We start from the raw sequence: 21,091 nt of genomic DNA, 5'->3' as shown, positions 1-21,091 counted from the left end.
ACACTTTACCCTTACACCTTAACATTTGCCCAAACACCCTGGAGAGGACACAGAAAAGACATGTGACACATTTGCCTAAGTTCTCCTAAATGGTAAACCTTATTTGCTCCCAGTGACAATTCTTTCCTTCTCACAGACAACCACTACATTTCTTGATGAGGAGCAGCTGTGCAGGACCTGGAACAAAGGCTACCTGCGAATTGTTAAAATACTCAATAAATATTCAATAAATAATTAAACCTCTTGTGTGCAAATGTTATTGATGTGCAAATATTGCTTAACCCTCTGGGCTCTATCCTGGCCATTTGTGGCCACTTCACTTTTCTTTTTTCAACCATTTTCGTTCTGTTAATGCAAGTGGAATGAAACTTCCCAAAGGTGTGTATTTCTTTCAGATTTTTTAATTTTCAACATCAGCTCCTTAATAATATCAATAATATTCACTATACACCATATACACTATATCATGCAATTTAGGTAAAATTGCTTTCATTCTAAACTCAACACATGAAAATTGTAGTTTTTAATGTTTTTTTACCAAATTACATCATTTACCCATTTTTGGCCAAACAAGCGATTTCATGTAACATTCCTAGTTTCTAGTAGCGGCCTTTGATGGCTTACCACACTCCAATAGACCAAAATAATGAAACAATTTTGACATAGGTTTGATCTTAAGGATCTAATAGTTTGTGTTTGTGCATGACATTGCAGCACAAACATGTATTTGCAAGATAGACTGGAATAAATTCAAACATTACATAGGCTGCAGTGAATTTCTGTGGATGCAGGATATTGAGCTTTGAGGTTCCCAGTCAAACTCAGCTTTGAAGAACATGTTAAAAGCAGTTTTACTCTTGTATTTTTCATAAAAAGATACCATACCCAAAATATCAACTCTAGAAACAAAAACAAAAACAACCCAATCACAGGACATTTTACAGAGTTCAAACCTGCAGCTGCAGCTGGAGCGCAAACAACAACAAACACAGTTTGTAAACGTGTCCTGGAGTTTCTGCAGGTGCAGACAGAGCTACTGCTGTAAGTAAGCCTAACAGCTTCCAGATCATTTATTCTGGCTGTATGGCAAGAAGGTCATCACTGCTTCAAGCACTGCCTATATGATCTGGTCAGAGAGCAAGGACAGCAGCAGTCATCTGTCCTTGAAGAAAAGTCATCTGCCCAAGATGAAGAAACTTCCTCTCCAGAAGATGAGGGGACAATCTCCAAAGAAGCTGACTGCATCACCACTGATGAAGAGTACTAGCCAGTGCCTGAATCCTCTTCTTTGGGGGAAGATTGGGGTTGGGGGGCATGGAGGTGGAGGCCGAGCAGCTGATGGAAAAGAACATACACTCAAAAAAATAACTCTTTAAATGAACATAAAAAAATCATGGAAAGAATTTCCACGTGATTAAATTGCTTTATTTTAGCATTATGCAATTCTGTTACTCCAACTTAATGCACTCAAGTTGGACCAACTTAATTAAAGATTGATGAATCAACGTATTTACTGCATTTTGATCCAATATATTTTAATAGTGTTGATCCAACTTAAAGAGTTTTGTTCGAACTCAATTCAGTAGGTTTTCTCCAACTAATTTACCAAATTTGGTCCCAGCTTAAGTTAATTGAGTTGAACCAACTCATACAAATTAAGTTATTCCAACACAAGTCTTTAATGCTAATAGAAAGCAATTTAATCACGTGGAAATTCTTTCCATGATTATTTTAAGTTAATTTAAAGAGTAATTTTTTGGAGCATTTAACAAAGTCTAGAGTCTGGTTAACATACATTTCACTATTACATCTAAAAGGTAAATAAAAATTTGTCATACACATCTTTTTGTTTTCTCCAATTTATTGAATTTATAGCAAATTTCACATAATGTATAAAGAATACATGAAATGCAAGTACAAGTTACATAACAGAAAAAAAGTAGTGGACAAAGTGGAAAGTTAACCTGTTAAAACAATTTTTTAACAACAATGAATGGCTGAAGCAGGTGATGACCAATACAACTACTTTGAAGGTCAACAGATGCACTTTCAAAAAAGAAAATATCTGCAATTATTTTAGGTTCATGGTCCAGATACATGGTGTAGCTGTTGTAATGGGAACATTTCTCAACGAGAAAATAGTGTTTTGAGAACCTGTACTTTGTGTGCTGTTGGATAGTTCGTGTGCATCTAATTCCATAAGAATCTTGTGCAGGACCTCAAAGGTGTACCTGAGTTCCAGAGGGTAGCTCAGGTTCAGTGAATAGACCAGACCAAGCAACATTGTCACTGCAAAAACTACATTGCCCAACTCACCCATCACTTCCACCCCCTCTAGAACAATCACAACATCCTGAGGGTCATCGCCAGGCTCCGCACCCTCTGATCGAAAGACACAGATTCCAAAGACTGTCTCTGCTATGGCAGTGGCGATGCTTTTTATCAACTTCCTGTGACAATAAAACAAACAAAAAAAAGATAATGATTTCTCACTAATGTCCATTGCAAACAGTTTTAAAAGTAAATATCTGTTTTACATTAATGTAAAATACCTAAAAGCTTTATTCATTCAAGCCTTATAATAATGTAAATGTAATCAAAAATGACTGCCCGATATTTTTCCTGACTCATGAGAAGTTCATTCAATACCTCAACAATGTCCTGTCTTTCAAAATCTTGTGATAGGGGTGACTGTGGCACAGGAGGTAGAGCAAGTTGTCTACTGGTTTAATCCCTGGCTTCTCTAATCTGATACTAAAACTATCAATGGGTAACATACTGAACCCCAAGTTGCTCCTGATACATCCATTGAAGTGTAAATGTTACATAAAAATCTTGTATGAATGTGTGTATGAATGAGGTTATTATAATGATATTATAATAATGATAGTATAAAACACTCAAGAATGGTGTGTGTAGTATCCAGTGAGAAACTTAAAGCTCTTACTTTTCCTATTTTAAAAGGTATTTTTTACAGCCACCGGTAATTTATAGGAAAACCCCATCCCCTGAAACTTTTTGTATGTAGTTCAAGCTTATCTTTGATCATCTCCTTAGTTAAGGATACAGGCAAGTTAACATACCAGGTAATTCTTCACCAGCTTCTCAGGATCTTCATTCAGGTACACGCAAAGACCTTTGGCGATGTATTCTCTTCTGATTTCAACAGCATCAGTCTTTATACACAGAGGGGGGAAAAAAACAAATATATACGGAAATCCATCTCAACGACCTAGCAGTGGGATTAAAGAACTATTAGTTGAATTACCAGGAATTTGAGAAATACAGAGGCTATTGTTTTACAGTCTTAATCTTTTCAAATAGTATTTATGCATTTTAGACAAGTCTGTCATTTTAATATTGTTTTGTAATTTGTGTATTAATTTAATCATGCCATACCCCCAATTCAAGAAAGTTTAGATGATGTGTACATAAAATCAGAATGCAATGTTTTCTTGGTCTCAAAACTATATGTCACTTACAAATGAATATATTACATTTTTAACATGGGAATGTGATAATTTTTAAGAAAAATATTAGCTCACCATGAATTTGATGAACTGGCCTGCCAGCTCTCCAGACCTTTCACCACCTGATAAGATTAAACATTTATTATCTTTACAGGAGGGAACTGCAAGTCTCCAAGTTTATTAAGTAGAAAAATATTTAATTTCAAAAAAATTAAAAAACAGGAAAACATATCTGTTCATGTTTTGTCTTTCCTCCTCAGTGTACTAAAAACACATAAATTGTTAAATAAACCACTGTCCATCAGTTGCAACTTACAAACTTACAAATTTCAACAACCCACACGTAAAATGTAAATTTATCACAACAGTCTCTGTGGTAGAGCCAAACTAGCTTATGTGCAGAGGTTAAGTTATAAACAATATCTATATTTGGAGTAGCTAAGTCTTTCATATTAGGCTATCGTGCTAGCATGACATTGTGCTATATTCTTGCACTAACGTGTTAGCTAGCTAGAATGGCATAAACAAACAGATATTTTTTTAAAAAAAAAACAAAAAAACAAATGTGAATAAATAGAACTGAAAAGAATCGACAAACTAATGATACCTTTGTGCAAAAAGTATTTTCATCAAGATGGATAAAGATAGATTCACTCTTACCTTTCCAAGATGACCGTGAAGCAAACCATGTGCTTTCCTGCCTCTTGTTGTTTAGAATCTCACGTGATCTTGTGATATCGGGAGTCTTTAAGGCAGCTAACCACTCTTGTTAGATTTTATCATGTCATATCAACAAGAATAAATTTAAGAGGCGCTAAGTTGGTAAATTTCTTGTAGATCTTATATGATTTTATTACGTTCACCTTAGAAACATAAATTCATTGTGTTCAAATTACATGTTAGAGTCTTGTAAATGCAATAACCACCAAATTTCACTTTTTTGAGTGTAGGAGCATTTTCTGAGACCGAGGAGAGTGACTGAGTGGATCCCTCATGAAAGGAAAACCACTGAAGAGAGACTGCTCTACAATCCAGTGCCCACTGGTATCAAACCAGGGCTCAGCCTGTATGCAGTTTCATGCATTAGCAGCCTGAGATCTACTTTTGACTTTTTTTTATAACAAAGGAGATCTTTTAGCTGCTGTGCACCCTTACAAAGCTGCACGGGAGGCCAAGGTGTGAGGATTGGAGGATTATAGATGAAGTGGAGATGTGAGCCTAAACCAGAATAAAGCAATACATAGCATGTTGGATGACAACACTGGAAGTTCTCAGGAAGTAAAGAAGGGAAAGGGGTTCAGACTCCAACTGACGGAGGAGCTCCGAGGACAACGTCTTTCCTTTGGTCACCTTGGCAGAGTAACTCCTCAGATGAAAACTGGCACAGGGGAAACAACCCAGAGCTTCCTCCCCAGCTCCTCCAGTTGCAACAGAGGAAGATTTTGTTGTCTGTCTTTGGCTTCACCAAAACTACCACAGCGATATCCCACATGCCAAAGCAACGGAGGAATGTGCTTCTTTTGACAGCAACACACAAGGAACCAGCAGTCAGTGATGGGGAATAAAGGATGCGTGAAAGCAAGAAGCAATCCTGGACTACAATAGGCACAAATATTGCTTGGATAACTTAGAGGGTGTTGGCACCTCGAGTTGTAGAAGGAAAACTAACTGATGGCTGATGGCTCTTTTCTCCAATCTCCTGGATGTCTTGGGATACGATGCCTTTGTCCCACCGGAAACAACTTCACTGAAGTGGGGGAGTCCTCTACAACCTACAAATGAAGAGTGATGCTGGGAGAGCTGGGACACATGCTGGTGACCTCAACAACTGCAAGACACACTTGTCCCTGATTCTCAGCCACTTCTGCCATTGATCTCAAGATACATTAGTCTGAACCAGAGTGTGACCCACACCCCACCAACGAAATGAGAAGAAGGTGCAAAAGGCGCACCTCCAGGATTGTAACAGCAGCCCCTTGTACCAGGTGTAGAAAGTGTGCCTATAAAAACCACTCTACTGTGGTTAGTACATCTTGCTGCTAATGAGGATGCACACAGAAGAACACACATAGTGGAATATACATTTTGATCATTTTATTGGTCATTTCAGTGGTTATTTGGTCATTAAATTGCTTTTCTGGCCAATAACACACCTTTTGTGATTTTCTTTTTGGTCATTTATCCCCTCCCCAAAGAAAAAAATAATAATAAAGTAAAAATAAATCATTATTACTGTTACTGTTACTGACCTGCAATGATGACCTGCATCATTCATATGCTAAAAAATCTGAACTTTATTACTATTTTCCCCCAAAAGCGTAGTAATAATACATAATATTATTACTACGCTTTTCAAAGGGTATAATATCTGAATTTGAATTATGTTTTGGTTTTCATGACTAGGACCGGTGCTAATCTAAAAAATCAAGTCCAAAAAAGTGGAAATTATTCTTAATATATATTAATTTTATAGCATTTTGTAAACGTAAACAGGGGGTGGCCATTTTTGGCCACGAACAAGCTGAGAGGGAGTTTTTATGTTTTTGCTCTCCCTGCACAAAAATAACAATGCATTATAATCAATGTTGATGTGAATCAATTACATGCCCCAGACTCTACTATTAATAATACAAGAAATTCCAGTAGCAATGCAATTATAGAAAATTGCGAGATGTGATGTTGTCTTCCAGCTAGTGCAGTGGACAAACAAACTGGTGTTTAAAGGGTTAAAAATGTGAAACGTAATAACTATTTTATATTTATGAAAAAAACTGAAGTTAGTTAAAAGCTTTATGCAGAAAAAATGGCAAAAAACCCCCATAAAAGTAATAAAACCTAATCTGTTGGTGGACACTTTTGGCCACAAACAAGCTGAAAGGGTCGTGATTTTGAACAAACCCAGAGGGTTAAAGTGTGATGTTACATAAAGTGCTCCTAAAGTGCTGTACAAGTTATAATACAAGTAAGGGAGTACTCTTCCTTACAAGGATAACAAGGCTTTTTAAAATGGGGGAACAAACCTGAGAACGGCTTGGACCCAAGGGCACTGGATGTCTCTGGGCCACTCACCTGAAGGAGAGGTGCTTGATCAGTCATTGGTTGTGTTGTACATGCAAGCAGCCAGAGAAGGGTGATAGATTACAATAATGTTTAATATTTTTAATGTGCATGATATAAAGCTAAGAAGCTAAGACTATGAAGTGGCATGAAAAGAAAACAGGAACCCAACCCTATATTAATAAAATGTGGCTTCTATCTTCTCGAGAGATATTCTTGTGTAGACTATATGTAAATATACTTTCTTTGATGTTTCAGTGAGGTTTTGAGGATCTTTGCATAATCAAAAAGAAATAATTCAGTTATCTGAAATAGCAATGTCTAAAAAATATGATCTTATTTTTTTGCACTAATTTCATCTGTGCTGTAGTGTGTGCATCGTGTACAACTCTTTTGTGACACAAAAAGAGCTCCATGCTCTGGATGCAAATGTCCCTGATAAATATACATGATTATTATAATATGAGTGTACATAGTGAGAGCAGAACAGACTCTACTGTCTTGTATTAGAGCTCGGGGGGATTTAACAAGTGCCGTGGTGGGTGGGGCTGAGTGTGATCTTTGAAGTTTATCTAGCTTCAACCCTCATTACAGGATAATTAAAAAGGGTAAGATAAAAGGCTTCTTTTCACAGGAGAAGACAAAGATTCAGAGAGAGACTCTCCTTGAGGATAAAAAGTGTGTGGAGCGGGTTTTGTGATCTCTGTGTGGTCTCTGTTGATCCGCAGTGTGACATGGCATCTCTAAACTGAACAGTGGATAAGAACTGCACCCTGAATAACACCACAGTCATCCCACACAACAAACAGTTCCAGTCACGCTGACTTAATGTGTTGTGAATGTTTGTTTCATGGTTCACTATAGTAAACAACTGCTGCTTGTTTGTTTTTTTCAAACCAGTCAGCAAAAGATTATCTATTAATATTTCTGTATGTTGACTTTATGAATTCTCAGCAACATACATTTGCAATATTGAAAGAGTTATTCTGATGATTGTGTTTTTATCACATATTTGGCCCTTTGAGTCTCTCTGAATATATTTGATCTCAGATAGATTCCTGGGGCTGGAAAAATGGACGTCAGTTTTTCTTAAAGCAGGACTATTTGATGTAATAAAGTCTATGGTCACACTGGCAGATGTAGTCCATGCATGTTTCCTGTTGGCCAGAAGGGGTCTGCCATGCATCAGCCGGCTCTCTAGCAACTGATGCTGCATTCAGGAACTGGTGGAAGTACAGACTTTACACTATTGTTATTGCGTTCAATAAACTTTCCATCCTAACAGTCACTGGTTTTTGTACTACAAATATGAAAATGGAGTGAAAGTTATCTATTTAAATTCGCAGGTTGTGGTCTGGTGAACAACAAAAGACAAAACCACTCAAAATCTTTTAAGAAGCACATATTGGTGTTGGTCAAGTTACTTGAAAATAGTAATTAGTTACTAATTACTCATTACTTCTCCAAGAAAGTAACGACTTTACTGATGACTTATTTTCAAAAGTAATTAGTTACTTTATTACATAGTTACTTTTTAAAAACATGATACACAATCTGAATGCGTAATAAAGCAACAGACTTTTTCTATTTTGTCTGCAGCGGTCATGTCAGTGGGGGGATCCCGGGGTTTCTCTGTGAATTTCACATTCTCACTGTGCAGCTAAAGCTGGTCACTGCTATTTAACACAGATTACCTTACGTTCGCACGTGGTTATGTAAAATACGAGGAGCACTTGAAGGGAGCGTCATGTGTCCTCCCTTCGCCAGCCCCCTTTTTACGCCTGTGGAGAGCTGGGCGCTGAGCGAAGTATTCTCACTGTTGCTTACAGGGCGCATGTGGAGGCAGAGAGCTGCTGAATGAAACCAAGCAGAGAACCAGGAGAAACTTTTTTTTTTGCTACATGGAGTAACCACGCTGTTTTTCATCAGTAAATTAGGTGTGTAAAGTTGTGAAAGTTGGACGCCTGACAGGAAATTTCCAAGCATGGACTGAGCGGCAGGAATATCGAGGAGGATTCGCTTTCTTGCCCGCTAATTTGTCTGCACAAGCACCGGCTGCGGAAAAATTGGATACTTTACTAAAACTTCGCTGTAAGGAGGAGTAAACCAGAGCTGAGTGACCGAAGAGTTGTACACAGAGCACGGTGAGTGTGGGTGAGGGCTGTGCTGTGAGTCTCTGAAAATCTGTCCCATTGAAATCAAACTGGGATTTTTTTCCCACTTGTTTTCCTCTAAGTGTTCAAACTTCTGCCTTGTGATCAGTAATGTCGGGGAAATGGGTGAAAACCTTTATTTACCAATATTTATGTGGATTTCACACAAATCCACACACACGTGCTCCTTATTGGTTATTTACAGACTTTTCGCTATTAGTGGTGGAGCAGTTGGAGCAGGTTGATGAGAGTTGGGTTAGCTAGCGTTGAAGTGAACTCACTCCGTACACGTCCTCCAGGAACCGCTGCTCCACTCCTTGCTTTTTATGGGACATTATGCGTCTTTTTTTTAATTTTATTTTATTACTTGAGTGCAAATATAATTTTTTTTTAAAAGTCACCCCCCTTTTATTTTTTTTTATCTGTTGAGTGTTCGGTCCGTTGATTTAAAAAAACAAAACAAAAACAAAAAAAACAGAATTTCTTTTTCATTGACGAAACAAATTTAGTTTTTCAAAATAAAATGTCAGAGTCAGTTTTGAGCCCAAACTAGCATAAAAATATTTAATCCCATCATAAGACAACAGTTTGTTCTCAACGCGAAAGTGTTGCCTGGAGAGGCTTTTAATCGGAAAACCAGAAGAGAGAGATCTTGTCCTCATCTATTAATGATATTCTTTAAAGGCAAAGGTCAGATCTGGGTCTGTGTTAGTTTGTAGCTGCTTGTGTAAAATGTCATTATGATATTAATATACACTCTGGTACAGGTGTCACGGGGGCTCTCCAAAAGAGGGACTGTGAGTGTGTGACCATGGATCATGCTCGGCCTGTCTTGTGTAGTGTCTTTTATTGCCTCATCACAGAGCTGAAGGTTTATTACGATCCTCCTAATTATAATGGCAATAATTGCTCATGTATTTCAGAGTGTTGCCAAGGCTGGGAGAACCATCATGAGCTGCTTGTTGCTGTTAGCATCTTGAAATAAAAAGTGACTGGCAGTCTTTCTTCAGGTTTTCAAGCAGCTAAATTGTGAAAGCCAGAGGCTGCAGCGATGCAGGGCGGTACAGCAAAACAACAACCAAACATGGACTTTAGTTCAGACTCTGGTGTAGTCCAGCTGACTGAGTCAAAGTTTTGTTTTTCTCTTTTTTCCCATCTGATAAAACTCGTCACTTCTTGCAGTCTTTGTATAGTTCTTTCATCATGTGTTGGTATTACAACAGCTAAAGTAGGGTCTGGCTGACTTAAGTGGGGCACGTATTTTCATTGTCCCTGAGTGAAATGCTGTTGACCAGCAAAACCAGTAGCTGACATGTTTTCTTGCTTGTACATGGATACAGTCAGTCAGCAGGAAACGGAGCTTTCTGGTCTTGTGAAATGAGCTTGTAAATGTCCTCATTATGGGGTCCTTATGGGGTATAAATGCTCGACCTCCAGCGGCCAAAAATGGAAGAAAATTGGAGTTTTAAAAAGGTGCAAGATAAATGAACAGCTATTTATTGTTGCAGTAATTTTAGTTTAGAATATGCACAGGAGAAAACTTTACATGAAAATATCAGTGCTTGGTTGCCATTTTCTTCAGATGTTTCATTCTAACAGTATAGTAGCAAGTGTGCTCTTACCTTTCTGTACCTACAGCTTTTTGACTTGATTTCTCGGTATAACTGAACAGGTCTCATGCATAACAGGACTGACTTAAGTAATAATTGGTAAGCGCCTTGAAAGATGTCAGCATTCAACAGCCAGGATTTGTAGCAACAGAGGTTGTTAAGTGCCTCTCTAATAAACCACACTCACCTCACAAACTCTCTCACAAGCAAGGTGCCAGAGGTCAAAAGGTGATGGGGGCTGGGTGTTGAATGCTCTCGTTTTGGCAAATGGAGGAGCATGTGGTGTCAAAACCAATATCCTCACAGCAAACCATTGTCAGGTGGTGTCATGAGCTGAAGTGAAGGCAAACACTGCCTTATGAGATAAAGGAACAGCTTTGTATCAGTTAGTGTCTGCTGTCATTCTTGTAATGAACAGGTGGGGAGAATTCAAGGCCGGATGAAGGTTTGATGAACTGTGGATGGCTGTTCACAGCAGCAGCTCATCAGTTTAGGCGTTGATGAAGCATCTGTGAATACTGTACGGAAAGTGTGACGTTTTCTCTAAAAGGTACCAAGTGGTTATTGTTGGGGTATGCCTGAAATCAGCAAATGTTTACAGGTTAAAGGAAGGCAGGGGGAAGGTGTAATTTTAGTTTAAAGATGGGATAAAGGGAGACATTTTCAGATCGTTTTCTCTTTGAAGTCTTGGTTGTGAAAAATGTAGAAAAAGAGGAGGAAGTTTATACTCGGCCTCCTTTGTCACCTCTGTATTGCCAGCCTTGTCACAGCTTGAAGGTTAAGCCTAGATTATACTCTGCTGGAAACCTGTTGGCCGAGTCGTCCTTCCTGTTACACTTTTTTGACATCCGCTTGAAGTCTGACGCCTGGTCAGCATAGTGGATGCATTGTAATGTAAATTGTCTGCACCGTTTGGAAAAAATAATAAATAAAGGAAAAACCACCACGCTCACGGACATCGTTGCAGGTTGCATTGACCCAACCTATAGTTAATTTTCTTGGGTAGTGCATGTCAGGTTGAGTGGAGGGTTAAGAGGGGTTTCCAGCTACGGTCGAAGGGACAACGTAGATTTCCCACTGAAGTCAACTGTAAGCACAAAAGTAGTCTAGCCAGTTTTTCCCCTGGACATTTTAAGTGAAAAATAACTGCTTAACACTTTAACAGTGGCTAAAGTAACCTTGTAAAATATTTCTGACTGGGATTGTAGGTGAAGCTTTTAATAATCTGCTTAAAGTTTTGGTTTTCCACTTATGTATCAGTAATTTCCATCTACCGTTTGCTCTTCCTGTCGTGTGGAGTGGAACTAGCGATTATTCCAGTGATGCTCATTTGAGTCAGTCATTTTGGTCACACATCACCACCTGCTAGTATCTTCTCCTTTGTAACCTGGTTGTATTTGATGGCGTATTTTTGCCTGAAGTGGTGAAACATATTTATGGCTTCCACCTTCAGCGGGAACAGTTTTCTCACATAGTTTGCAGACTACAGTGCTTTGTTGGAGGCTCTCTTTTAGGTACTGAATTGTGATTAGAGGCTGACACAGGGCTCTCAGGCATGTAGGCATGATATGGCACAGCTCTAGTTTTTATTGCAGATGACAGGAAAGGACAACTCTCAGCCAGTCTGGTCACCTCAATAGCGATCAGAGTAGAAATTATTTGTAATGGCAGCAAGATATGAACACTCTTCTTGTCTGGCGGGGGTCGGGGGCTCCTCCACTCCAGTGGCCAGATTAAATACTCAATTTAATTATGTCACTGAGCATTAAGTCAATAACCTTATCGGAGTGGTCCGGCTGTTTAATGGAGCTTTGTGGGCCAACAGATGCACCAAGATTAAGGACTATATGCTGGTGTTGCAAACCCTGAGAGGAGGGATAAAAGACAGACATGGAATCTGATACATGAGCCCCTACTGCGCGGTGCCATACGTTTCACCACAGACTGATGCAAATCAATTGAAGAGATCCCGTAGTGTTACAGCTAGGGTTATTTATATAAGGTTGAATCAGAAGTTGATAATAAAAATTACTATTACATTAGATACTCATTTGCAACAGTATTGATACCAAGAATGCCGTCTTTGCCTCCTCCGGCTGTCACACAACGTTACCCAGCAGACACCAACACTGTCTGCTGGGTAACTGGTCAAAAATGCCGGGATACTAATTCATTATTATCAGGTATTCTAACAACTTCCTAAAAAGCCTCCAGTTGATCAAAAATGGTGCAGCAAGAGTACCAACAGGGACTAGAAAGAGAGCAGATTTCTCCCATATTAGTTTCTCTTCATTGACTCCCTGTTAAATCCAGAATCTAGTTTAAAATACCTCTCCTCACATACAAGGTCTTGAAAAATCAGACCCCATCTCATCTCAAAGACCTCATGGGGCCATGTCATCACCAATAGAGCTATTTACTCTCGAACCGCTGGCTTACTTTTGACTCCTTGGATGTTTAAAGGTAGAGTGGGAGGCAGAGCGTTCAGCTTCCAGAACCTGAGAGCTGGTCCTCCTGTGAAACCAGCTGTTTGGATTTGGGAGACAGTCTCTGTGCTTAAGATTAGGCTTAAAACGTTCCTTTTTGATAAAGCTTACAGGCTGATGAGTCTGTGACCTTTAGTTACGCTGTAATAGGCCCAGTCTGCTGGGGGCTGCCCATAAAGCCTCCTATGTATTTATGCAACACTACACATTTGATCATTGTTTATTATTCCTCTGTGTCGCTCTTCCACGGTGTCTACCTCCCCTCACCCCAATGATGTTTCAAGCTTACTCTGTTGCGCCGTGATTTTTGACATCGCATTCTGCGGCACGTGGCACAATATTTCCGACGCTTGGGCTAGGCATGCACTTCTCGATTTTTGTAACCTAGTTTAACCTACCAGCATTTTAACGATGGTTATGGCGGACATTAATTCGAAGCCCCAAACTGGACAGTTTGTGCTCTACTGTACACATTATCTGGCTCTGAAAAGCCTTTTTTGGTGACTGAGGAGCGCCTCTGGATTTAATTAGACAGACGAGTTTGTTCATTATTCAGATATGTAAATGGAGACCCAGATACAGGCAGTGCTATGGAATGTAAAATGGATTTGATAGTCAAAAGCCCTTTGAAGCAGCAAGTGAAGTGCTCTGTAGTTACGTGGATTATTAACTTATTACAATGGGCTGTGTGCTTCCACCCCTTGCTCTTTGGCGTGTGCGTGTATGTGCTTACAGTTGCTCCCTCTTGAATGAGGCTAGTGTGTTTGCACAAGGTCAGTCTCAAAGCAGGAGTACACGTGACACGGTGGTTTGCCCAAACACAGTCTACCTCCTGAGTTGCAGTGAGGTAACTGAAAACTACAACCGAACTCTTGTGCTGCCTGACATCACAGACGTACGAGGGGATTCATGTCGAACATTGAGCTAAAAATGAAAAGGTCTCATGTTGATTTGATATAGTAGTTTAGTGTTGGCTGTTGTTGTGATTTGGTGCTATGCAAATAAAACTCAATTGGTTAAAGAATATTGAAATGAATCAAGTGAAGTTTACTGTTTACGTGAGATGGCAGCAGATTTAAAATGTGCATATTCACTGTCAGATCTGGATCAGCTTTTACAGGAATTTTGCAGCTGCATTACACATTTAGTTCCCAATTGCAATGCAGAATATTCTTTTATTACTAATTCTGGATGAAAGCTGCTTCTTTGTGACAAATACAGAAGTAAAGATTGGTCTGCATTTACTTCCTGTTCATGTTTGTACACTGTGTGGCACCATTTATGATTTTGCTGCTAAACGTGTGACCCGATGGTGACGGCTACAGGCACTATGGTACAAACAAAACCTGGTTTGTCTCTGTCTGCCTCAGGCTCTATTCACACCATATTCTCACAGCAGTTTTCTTTACTAATCTGATAAAACAACGTTGTAATAATGGAGCTAACCCATAAACACAGCACTGTCTGTCTGAATTGTGGGGAAAGTGATGCCATACTTTAATTCATGCCGTAACTCTGCAGTTTCATCCATCTCTTCCTCTCCATTCATTGCTCCTAACTCAGCACTCAACACTTTCTGCAGCTCTCATTTGTTTCAGCATCCTGTCATTCTGCGCTGAAGCAGCCGTTTGTAGAAGGCCCTGAAAGAACGAGGCCCTGCTGTGCGATAGGTTGACATGGATGAGAAGAGCTTTGTCAGTGTACTCACAAAGAGAAGATATGACCTCTGCCTTTACCTGAACCACGCAATCTCACACTTGGCCTTTGTTCTTGTACCTTCGTGAGGTCCAAAGTATGGAAGAATTTTTTTTTATTTTTTATTTTTTAAGGCCTAACCTAACCTGGGCTTTAATCCTGCAATCAAAGTCTGGTTGTAATAGACCCTAATTATAAACCCACATCAATGTAGACACAAGATAAGAGGCTTTTTAGGAAACTGCAAAAACTACGCACAGTTTCCTTGTCTGGAAACTGTGTAGTGCTGGGTGTTGTTTAAAGTCATATTGGTATGTGAGCCAAAATGGACCTGAGGCAAAGTAAACATGCCAGAATGAAAGATGCTCACATTTCTTTTGTGCTGTCTTTACACAACTGGAGATGGAGATGCATGATATCCAATGTGTTCAAGATTTATTTATATTCATTACCCAGTCACTGTTGTTCTGTAACATGACATCAGCCACTTTGGATTCAGTGGAAGTCTCACTGTTAAGGTTTTGGCTGCCACCATGCCAGACGGTAACACATCACTATACCACAGTGAGCTTTGCTGGCAGAACTGACTAATAAAATTGTAGAAATTTAAAAAACAAACTATAAACTTAATACTGTTACACAAAGTACAATTGTGGTTATGAAATCACAAAACCAAAGAATATGGTGACAGAATAAGAACTTTACTGTGAAAATGACAGGATTGAAATATAGAGCAGCAGCACAACATTTAATTGGTCTTCAGGCATGTATCATTAGGTATCTGTAATCAGTATGTGAGGGTAAATAATTATGCCACAATGGACATTAACATGCAGTGTGTTTAAAAACAATTTGGCTTTCACTGGAAACAGAACCTGAGATAATTGTTGCACGTTATGTTCCTGCAGTGAAAAAGATTTGGCAGCATGGTGTTAAATTCCCCGCGACCCTGAAAAGGATAAGCGGTAGTGAATGGATGGATGGATGGATGGTGTTAAATTCCAGGTATCCTGCAGCTGCAGGAGTATATGAACATGCCACATGCATACTCGTAATTTTTTATTTCTTTATTTTTTTGTTAAATTCACTTTGCATGCTTTGGCTGAAAACTGATCCAGAACTCAACTCAAAATGAAACTGAGGCTTTTTGTTTCTGGCTTTTTGTGGCTGAAGTTACCTGGTCGTTCCTCTGCATGCTCCACAGAAATGCAAGAAAACTTTTTTTACTTTCCTTTTTTTGTCTCGCTTGCAGATAATTTCTGCTTTTTGGTCTCTGCAGCTTTAAAAATGGTGTTCTGCATTCCCCACGCTTTTCTTTCTCTTCATAAAGAGAACGTGGCCATGCCTTCTTTTTGTTTCTTTTGTTGAAGAGGAGGCTGAAAAGACCGGCCAACCAGACAGGAGATTGTAAGGAAAGGGTGGGAGCTTAGAGACACGTAGGCATACCTCGAGGAGAGGGGGGGAGAGCGAGAGGGGGGGCGGGTGTCTCTTCCGTTCTCTTGTTTGTTAGCTGGAAAACAGCTGGTGTTTCGGCTGTAGACTCAGAGAAACGACAGGTGAGTGGGTGTGGTGGAAGAGGGAGTGTCCTCCATCTGGAAGATAACCTTGTGAGTCCAGGCTTTCATATTGAGAAAACTGCTTTTGAAAACTTTTTGAGCATACATGACTGTTTTCATGTTGAAATGTGGTGATTTAGTAGCAGATTAAGGGGATGGCAATTAGAAATCTCCTAAGTTTTTCTGTATTGTCCCTTGCATTGCTTAGCTGCAGTCAGGTGGCCATTCATCCTGAATTGTGATTTGAAGGGAGAAGAATTTAATATAATCCACATGACATCAGTCAGCTTTGGTTTTTGGCTCCAGAGGCAACAATATGAGAAGCATCTGCTGTGATGACACTATCTGGGTTTCTTTTCTTACTCTGTGTGTGTCTGTGTGTGTGTCTGTGTGTGTGTGTGTGTGTGTGTGTGTCTTTTCATGACACACAGACAAGCATGAAAAGCAGCATTTTGAAATGCCGACAGTCAACTGTTGCCAAGTGGCAACCATGGAGGCTGCTGGAGAACAGTGAACGCTCAGTTTCCCTAGAAACACCCTTTTTCCCCTCCCCTAAATGGACTCCCCCCCCCCCCCCCCCTTTAAGTCCCATTATACCCCCTGGGGGGGGAGTCCTGGGAAAACGAGGTTGCTATGGTAGGCCAAAGCTGAATGTTGGACAGGCATGTTAAAAGTTCAGGCCCCTGGCAAGCTGCTGCTGGACTCAGGTACAAAACTGGAAAACCTGAACTTCTACCTTTTTTAAATCTTCAAGGCTAACAAAGTAGGGTCTGCAACAAGCATTTAATTCATTATGAATTTCTTAAGAAATTCTGGTCTCAGAAGAGTAGTATTAATTTAAGTACTTGGGTACTTAATGTCTGTCAACTAAAGATTTTCCTAGTATTCCCAGGCTGTTTTCACATATGACCTTAGATTTTGGGAGTACCTAATTGGAATATTTTTATCAGTCATCTTTTCTCATTACTACTCTACATGTGGATGCACAAATAGAACTGTGGTAATGATTGTATCCAGCAAGGATGCTGTTAATGTCAGATTGAATGACCATGCTAAGTGGCTGACATTGGACTCTTTGTATGTTGCAAAGCTGTGGATAAACCTGATGAATGATAAGTGAATGTTTGCCTGCAGAAAGTACTTTTGACTTTCTTGCCCTCCTGCAATGATCCCACACCTGAGGAATGTGCTATAAAGCAGGATTAGCATGTTAGCACGCTATGTCAAGCTTAAAGTCAGACTTGAAAGTTGCTCTCTTTCTACCTGGCTATATTACCATGGAGACTTGGTCTAAATTTCGGTTTAAAATTGTCTAGAAGCGCCACGTGTTTACTGATTTTTACTGACAGCATGTTTTAAGTGCGATACAGATTTTCTGTTAGAGATTTTATATGTGCAAGTTATTAAGCCGTACCTTACTAAAACCACTGAACAAAGTGCAAACGGTCTACACATTGTCATAGAAATGATGACATTGTACATTAGTCATTTTAGTGTACAAATGTTTCTATATTTGTTTGGTTTTACACTGCTGGAATTGAAGTAAGTAGAAGACGGGACACCATCAGGAGTATCTGTGCAATCAATAAAAAGTTTTGTTTGATCTTCCAAAAAGCTAAAGTTTCTCACCATGTGCAATAATAACCCCACAGTGAGAAATGTGCAATATCTGTAATATAATTAGATTCTCCTTGTGTGCCACCCTCTTGTAAAAGAGGTATAATTTATAATTCACAATTTATATTAGTATTGTCATGTTTTAGTTTTGTCTATTCTTCTAACATGCTTACTATGACTGAGAGCTCTGCAAATGTCTTGTATATATCTTGTATCAAGATAATATCTTGAATTAAAATGTTTATTGTATTACTCTGTCTGTTAGATCACCAGATTAATAATTTCAATTCAATGATTTATCAGTTTCTTGTTGCATTTTACTTGTATAGTTCACTTTTTTTATTTTTAATCACCATTTTGTCATAATGTCTGTGACTGGACTGAGTCGCATTCCCACGGTTCACTTTGTGTGCAAGAAGAGTCATATTACCTGTGAAATGCCTCTTTTTGTGTGAGCACACACAGAGCCTGAAGCAGAAAGTTACCCGGTATTTCTAACAGTGGTCTTAGGTTTTGTTGAGCCAGCTAAGGCTTGTTTTAGGTTTGAGCAGATGTAGCGTGAACTAGAGCAGGGCGATATGGCCAAAAATATTTATCACGATATATATTTGAAAATTTGCGATAACGATATAACCGACGATATAATTGATGCGAGACAAAATACAACTCCACAACATTACTAGCGCAAAAAGACAACCTTCCATTTATTTTCACTTAAACAAGAAGCTGGTTTTTATGTACATTAAAGCTTTATAAAAATGTAACAGTGCAAATGCAAATTCCTTGCTGAAAGTTTAACCAAAAGGCATTTCCAGTAGAAATGGGCTGACATATCCTGAGCATAACCATGTATAATATCCACTGAAGTTAAAAAGAGGTGCTTTGCAACATTAAACTGCAGTGTGCAGTACGTATTTTTCGGACCATAAGGTGCACGGGATTATAAGGCACATTAAGCGAAAAAAAGCAGTCAGATAAATCAAACTTTATTAAACTCATTCTTCTTGCTTCCTCCACTTCTGTACCATTGATTCATTAATGTTGAATTCTCTGGCAGCTGCTCTATTCCCATGTTGTTGCAGTATATTAATGACTAACCTCGTATTGTGGATGGATTATCTCAGTTGTTCTCCTGACTGAAGTTTGGTCCGTTTACAGCATCCTGCCGTGCGATTGCATTTGTCTCTAACCATGAAGAACCTTCACGTTAACTTTTATAAGTGGAAAAGTGTTAGTGTTCGTCCTCCAGCTTCACTGTTTATGTTATGCTAACATAGCTGTGTCGCTAGCGATCACGTAGCACATCATTATATACCAGCTAGCCCAACTTCAGTAACCCTACAAACGTCACTGCTGTTTAGTTTCCTGTCTTCATTTATGTTGGAAGTGATAGCAGAGCTCTACGTTTGATTTTTTTTCAGAAATCTCTCAGTCAGAACATGTAATATCATGCTTAGGTAACTAGCGAAACTAGCGAGCTAACTTCCGCTAGCTTCCTGCTAACTTCTAACTCCGTTAAATGTAATAACTTTTGTTTTCATGGATGCCTGGAAGTTAAACTTTATAGTTACACCTGGTAAAGCAGCAATGCTGATCGTTTTATTAAAGATGAAAGAATTTAGACAGTTTTTAACTCTCAGTGATGCTGCAGTGTTTGTTTGACCTGAAGCATACGGAGTTTAGGACCCAGATTACTCCCAGATTTAAGAGCATCTTAGTCCGACAAATACGACAATAACGACGGCCGCTTGCATGTTCTGGAAAAAAATGTGCTTTGTTGTGTAACTGACGGACAAACACCAAACCAGTTCCACATCACGGAAGTTGCACCATTTTTACAAACCAATTCTGGTTCATCTGTTTCACTCAACAATCGGCCATGTGCGTATGAAAACAAAGGCACTGCGCATGCGCGTTTTACTCCCATTCTATCGCGATATTTCATTTTCCTATCGTTGCCTAACATTATACCGGTATTACCGTGAACCCAGCCCTAGCGTGAACACAGTCTGCAGGCAGTTTGAAGGCAGTATCTGCAGTGTATTTGTTGTCAATATAGCAGATTACAGATTATGTCTGCCAGTTTGTTGGCTACCCTTTATCATCAGCACAGAACATACAAAGAGCTAAAGTGAAACCAAGTATTGAAAACAAAAGTATCCATTGCAGCTACTATCAGTCTTTTTCATGCTGCATTATTATTTTAGATTTTTTTTTTTTTTTTTTCTTCTATTCTGGTCCAGCTTGTTAATCAGCATTTGAGTGATCATCCGCATCCAGCAATTTGCAGTTGAATTTTGGAGGACTGCACAGGAGCACGATTGCCATGGGTGAAAACCCTGCTCTGTTCACTGTCCAAGTTGAAGTCTGTATGCAGACAAACATGCACTGTATTGCCAAAAGTATTCACTTGTCTGTCTTCACACACACATAAACTGGAGCTACATCCCATTCTTAATCCATAGGGTTTACTATGATGTCAGCCCACCCTTTGCGGCGGTAACAGCTTCAACATTTCTGGGAAAGCTTCCTACAAGGTTTAGGGACATTTATGGGAATTTTTGACCATTCATCCAGAAGTGCATTTGTTAGTTCAGACACTGTTGTTGTCGAGAAGGCCTGGCTCGCAGTCTCTACTCTAATTCATCACAAAGGTAGAGTCAGGCCAGTCAAGTTCTTCCACACCAAACTCGCTCATCCATTTCTTTATGGACATACTGGTGCACAGTCATGTTAGAACAGGAAGGGGACATTCCCAAACTGTTCCCACAAAGTTTGCAGCATGAAATTGTCCAAAATGGCTTCCCATGCTGAAGCATTAAGAGTTCCTTTCACTGGAACTAAAGGACTGAGGCCAACTCCTAAAAAAACCATCACCCTAAACCCCCCTCCACCAAACTCTGCTCTGTTATTATATATGGCCTACTGCTTAGTGGCTGAGTTGCTGTTGTTTCTATTGCATCCTTTTTGTTAGAATACTACTAACAGTTGACTGGAATATTTAGTAGCAAGGAAATTTCATGACTGGAATTGCTGTACAGGTGGTATCCATCCACACTGAACTCCTGAGAACGACCGATTCTTTCACAGATGTTTGTAGAACAGTCTGGAAGTGATTGAAACACCTGAATTCAGTGATTTGGATGGATGAGTGAATACATTTGGCAATATAAGAATTTTGTGGGACCTTAAAGAAAGCTTCACTGTGTTGAACTTTCTTATATATATGTATAAGGTGTATATTCGCTTTCTAAGTTTGGGATAATGAACAACCGACCAATGAAAAGTAAAATCCTCATTGACGGTTTGGTTGACTGCTAGCAGCAACCCTACTTAATGCTAATGCTATCTCGGCTACCCTTAGCAACGAGGCCCACATCTGTAAAGCTGTGAAGCTGAATGATTCAAATGCCCATGTGCTCTTGTTATCTTTGCTCTTGTTGGCAG

At 39.3% G+C, this 21,091-nt stretch overlaps 2 protein-coding genes and 1 long non-coding RNA gene across 5 annotated transcripts in view; 1 reads left to right on the top strand and 2 right to left on the bottom strand.

Annotated features, from left to right (window-relative positions):
- The window catches only part of LOC309706775 (transcriptional repressor scratch 1-like), a 409,990-nt gene that overhangs the window by 40,049 nt on the left and 348,850 nt on the right, over positions 1–21,091 (bottom strand). The gene's annotated exons all lie outside the window — the stretch shown is intronic.
- Positions 676–4,191, bottom strand: LOC309705961. 3 transcript variants are annotated; one of them, XR_014276644.1, is made up of 5 exons: positions 4,131–4,191; positions 3,546–3,592; positions 3,084–3,176; positions 2,317–2,450; positions 676–1,335 (listed from the first exon to the last, which is right to left on the bottom strand). It is a non-coding gene; the product is annotated as an uncharacterized lncRNA (long non-coding RNA). The 3 variants fall into 3 exon arrangements; XR_014276645.1 differs by lacking the exon at positions 676–1,335 and having other exon boundaries at positions 1,614–2,450; XR_014276646.1 differs by lacking the exon at positions 676–1,335 and having other exon boundaries at positions 1,614–2,450; positions 3,546–3,734; positions 4,131–4,180.
- plxnb1b (plexin b1b) overlaps positions 8,281–21,091 on the top strand; it is a 98,627-nt gene continuing 85,816 nt past the window's right edge. The window contains exon 1 of the mRNA XM_082533853.1: positions 8,281–8,671. The gene's annotated coding sequence lies outside the window, so the exon portion shown is untranslated. The remainder of the gene's footprint in view (positions 8,672–21,091) is intronic.

Source organism: Aulonocara stuartgranti (genome assembly GCF_965226115.1).
Source record: "Aulonocara stuartgranti genome assembly, chromosome: 5".
Taxonomy (NCBI): Eukaryota; Metazoa; Chordata; class Actinopteri; order Cichliformes; family Cichlidae; genus Aulonocara; species Aulonocara stuartgranti.
Note: the sequence above shows the minus strand (reverse complement) of the source record. Positions and strands in the feature narration are given on the sequence as shown.